The sequence below is a fragment of the Triticum urartu genome, chromosome 2A (genome assembly GCF_056163025.1).
Source record: "Triticum urartu cultivar PI428250 chromosome 2A, HENAU_Tu73, whole genome shotgun sequence".
Classification (NCBI taxonomy): domain Eukaryota; kingdom Viridiplantae; phylum Streptophyta; class Magnoliopsida; order Poales; family Poaceae; genus Triticum; species Triticum urartu.
The window spans coordinates 319,415,026-319,420,202 of record NC_141874.1 but is presented as its reverse complement, the minus strand read 5'-3'; positions in this window follow the sequence as shown (position 1 = coordinate 319,420,202).

Below are 5,177 nucleotides of genomic sequence, written 5' to 3'. Positions count from 1 at the left end.
GTTCAGTTTTGCTTGACTTTTAATGTGTTTCAAAGATTCATGATCAGAATGTATAACAAATTCCTTTGGCCATAAATAATGTTGCCATGTTTCTAAGGTCCGAACAGGAGCATATAATTCTTTATCATAAGTAGAATAGTTCAGACTAGGCCCACTCAATTTTTCAGAAAAGTATGCAACAGGTTTGCCATCTTCTAATAACACACCTCCTAATCCAATTCCACTAGCATCACATTCAAGCTCAAAAGTCTTATCAAAATCAGGAAGTTGGAGTAAAGGAGCATGTGTCAACTTATCTTTCAATACCGTGAAGGCATCTTCCTGTGCAGTACCCCAAACAAAAGGCACATCCTTCTTTGTAAGCTCATTGAGAGGTGCGGCAATGGTGCTAAAATCTCTCACAAAACGCCTATAGAAACCAGTGAGGCCAAGGAAACTCCTCACTTGTGTGACCGTTTTGGGCTGCGGCCAACTCTCAATAGCTTCAATCTTGCCTTTATCAACTTGAATTCCCTGTGGAGTAACAACATAGCCAAGAAAAGATACTCGGTCGGTGCAAAAGGTGCACTTTCCGAGGTTACCAAACAAACGTGCATCACGTAGAGCAATAAAAACAGCACGTAAATGTTCCAAATGTTCCTCCAAAGATTTGCTATAAATCAATATGTCATCAAAGTAAACTACCGCAAATCGTCCAATGAAAGCACGTAAAACTTCGTTCATTAACCTCATGAAAGTACTAGGTGCATTAGTTAACCCAAAAGGCATGACTAACCACTCATATAATCCAAACTTAGTTATTAAATGCTATTTTCCATTCATCTGCCAATTTCATACGAATTTGATGGTATCCACTACGCAAATCAACTTTGGAGAATATTGTAGAGCCACTCAATTCATCAAGCATATCATCTAGCCTAGGAATAGGATGACGATAACGAATAGTAATATTATTAATGCCTCTACAATCAATGCACATACGCGACGTACCATCCTTTTTCGGCACTAAAATGATAGGAACAGCACAAGGACTAAGGGATTCGCGTATATAACCTTTGTCGAGCAGTTCTTGTACTTGACGCATAATCTCCTTCGTCTCCTCTGGATTGGTACAGTATGGTGCATGGCTTGGTAATGATGCACCGGGGATTAAGTCAATTTGATGTTAAATCCCTCGAATAGGTGGTAATCCCGATGGCACGTCTTGTGGAAAGACGTCAGCGAACTCCTGCAAAATGTTAGTGACAGCAGGAGGCAAAGAGGAAGGCACGTCCTCGAATGAAAATAGTGCCTCTTTGCACACAAAAGCATAGCAAACAGATTTGCTAAAATCTAGTTCATCAATATCAGATTTGGTGGTAAGTGAACATGCACTTTTCTATTTAATTTTAGAAGCAACACTAGATGGTTTATTATTAGGTTTCATTTGTTGTTCAAATTCTTTTGCCACAATCTGATTTTCACTCTTATTTTTCTCCTGTTTTGCTTTATTAGCTCTATTTATATCATCTTTCAAAATGGATTAAGGAGTCATAGGAAGCAAAGTAATATTTTTATCCTTATGAACAAGAGTATACTGATTGTTTCTACCATGGTGTACAGAATTTTTATCAAATTGGCATGGTCTACCAAGTAATAAGGAACATGCTTGCATAGGTACCACATCACAATCAACATAATCAGCATATGTAGAGATACTAAAATGCACATGAGCAGTACGTGTCACCTTAACCTTGCCGCTTTTGTTGAACCATTGGATGTAGTAAGGATATGGATGTGGTCTTGTGGTGAGAGATAGCTTCTCCACCATCTCCATGCTAGCCAAGTTATTGCAGCTCCCTCCATCTATGATGACGCGAATAGAACGTTCCTTCACAACTCCCTTTGTATGGAACAAATTATGCCTCTGATTTTGCTCAGCTTGTGTAACCTGCACACTCAAAACACGTTGAGCAACTAAACATTCATACCTGTCAGCATCTTCCGCAGCCATGTATTTGCGTCTCATGATCAAAATCCTCTCCACCGTGTTCTTCATGTGTAATAAGAGCCAAAGTCACCTCATCATAGTCACTAGTGGACTCATACCCACCATCCTCAGTAGCAATCATCACGCGCTGAGATTGGCATTCTTTCGCAAAATGTCCTCTTCCCTTACAACGACGACAAATAATATCACTTGTGTGCCCTGTTGATGCCATGGAGGAAGAAGAGCTCTGCGTAGGTCCGGCAGGTGTGCTCATGGCAGATAGTGGTGGTTGTGCCTGCTTTCTTGTATCACGGCTGGAGGTGGCACCTGATGGAGGTGCTGGAGGAGTGGAAGTAGAGGATGCACGTGGTGTCCATGATGAAGATCGACCTGCAGAAAAGTTAGTTCGCGCCAATGCCTGTCGATCCTGCACTTCACATTCAGCTTTACAAGCAAGATGGAATAAACGAGTGATATTAGTATATTCCTTATACTCTAGAATGGTCTGAATCTCTCTATTTAATCCACCCATAAAATGTGCAGGCATAGATTCATTCTCCTCAACAATACCACATCTAATCATGCCAGTTTGTAATTCCTGATAATATTCTTCTACATAATTTTTTTCCTTGTCTTAAGCGCTGCAATTTTTGAAGTAATTCACGTTGATAATATGGTGGAACCCAACGAGTACGCATAGCAGTTTTCAAAGCAGCCCAAGTAGCTGGAATAGGATATAATCTACAATGTTCAGACCACCAAACACATGCAAAGCTAGTGAAAGCACAAACAGCAGTAGGAACACGTCTCTCTTCAGGATATTGTAAACATGTAAATCGTTGTTCAGTTTCTAACTCCCATGTAAGGTATATATCAAGAACATATCTACCCTCAAATGGTGAAATATTCAATTTTAGTTTAGGAAGATGGTCATGTACCTTAGGTGGTGGTGCAGCCCTACCGTTGCGATGATATGCATGAGGACGACCTGGTGGTGCTGGTGCTGGTGGTTGCACATAGTTCTGATTTTGGTCAACCTCATCCTCGTAATGGTCCTCCACCTCTACAGTAGTAGCAGGAGCGGCAGAAGCATCAACAGCGGCACCAAAATTTTGCCCAGGGTCAATGGGAACGCGTTGTGCTCATCCTACTTGATTTGGAAAGCGACGTTGTTGTTGTCGTTGTAGAGGTGCGTTAGGGGAAGCCGGTGGTGGTGGTGGAAGACGCGCGAGAAATTCATTAAACTTGTTATCGCGCTTTGTTTCGAACGTCTTCTCCATGCCATCTATCTTCTCCATGGCCTCTTCAAATCCGTTTAGCACATCTTGCACCTGTCCACTCATCATTTGCTGAAATTTATCATGCAACTCCTTATTCGTCATGTTCTCCCAGTCAGTCTCATCGGCTTGTGATCCTGCCATGGTTAGCAGCAATAGAAACACACAAGAATATGATCCTACAGACTACTTACAAGAGGTGGTGTTGGATGTCACAAATCCGTCAAGCAAATCTCAAATTCTTACCAGTTCTTACCCAGCAGCAGGCGGTGACTGGCAACCGTCATAGTCAAAACTCTCAAAGCTTGGATAGAGCGATTACCAGGGAGAGTCAAACGCACAACATAGATGTATGTGGAGCTGGGAAGGCTTATAATATGGTAGAAAAAAGGGTCAACAATAATCAATTCAGAGATGCAAAGTTGAATAAACGCTCAATGACGGTACTGTGCTGGTCCTAGGCTAGACCGTACTAGAGACGCGAGCCTAGAACACGAACAAAATCACAGCGCCACACGTAAACAAGGGAGGAGCACTCTCTGAATTTATTTTAATTTTTTTTCACTTTTTTTTCCTCTTTTTTTGCTCCGCAACAATTTTTTTTCGAAAAAGTCTACAAATGGTCTAAGAACTGCCTAGCCAGAATTTTCTGGACTTAGTTTTTTTGAGTTTGGAACTATTTTTCCTCTGCGGGTAGCACGAAAGTTCAGGAGTCCTACTCTGTCACGACTCGGAGTATCGTGTGATATGGAAATCCAAAACAGAGTAACAAAATATTGGACTCGGACTGGTGACAGAGACGAATCTGGTGGAACTCAGACTGATGGCGGCGATGAATCTGGTGGAACTCGGACTGGTGGCGTATATATGTTGCAGGTGCACTCGGATTGGCGTGATGGCGGTGGATATGTGGTATATGGCAGCGGCGATGATGGTGGTGGTATATGGCAGCGGTGATGATGATGATGCGGTGGCGGCGTGACTACTTGTGAACAGAACTCGAAACTCTAAAGGACTAGACACTAAGACCAGCAACTAGACACGATGATGCAACCACAAACTCAATAATGCAAAACCCTAAAAAGATTATGCAAAGGATCAGGTTGGTTAGAATATGATGAACTAACCCTAATTTTTTTGGCTTTTTCATGGACTGTAGGTATGAAGAACAGACTCGATCTAAACTACGAAAAACTGTAAAATCTCACCGAGCAACCTGAAAATCTGATACCACTTGATAGAGGCAAAGGTGTCCCAATGTTTCGATGAGATAGTGGCTATCGTTTCTGTGGGAGTCGACCTTGACGATCCGACTACGAACGTGCGAGACATCGCGCCTTAGCAATCGCTAAACCAACTTCCGAGGGGTTATTGACCACGCTGGAGCACGATCAACCTGACCACGAGGGTCTGTTTCCTGCGAGCAAACGAAGAACAAGCAAGAAACTGAGATTGCAATCTGGATATTGTGAATATAAGATGAAAGCTTTATTGATCAAGGTGGGGTTCTGTGACGTCTTGGTCTGGTCGTTGGACACAAACGAAGTACGCGAAGTTGCAGCTATGGCGAACTTTTAATCTAAACAAAACCCAAAGTCTAAACGACGCCCTAAGGGCTGTATATATGGAGGAAGAGGGGGGAATTTCGTGGCCCTTGGAGGAGGGGTCCCAAACCAACCCTAACTCTTGTTTCCCCACACATACGGACTCTAAAAACAGCCTATACTTAAGTATTTCGAAAATACATGGGCCTGTCCCAATAATAAGGTGACGCAGCACCTAAAATAGTCTTTGGACGAAATTTATGAAGTGGCATCTTGTATATTTCGTCCAAGGCTTCATGGACTCCTTATGGTGGCTTCAAAGTCCTGAAATCATCACTTGTAACTCCGTTTTGGATCCCCTTGCGCATGCCATCATCTCCACGCTTG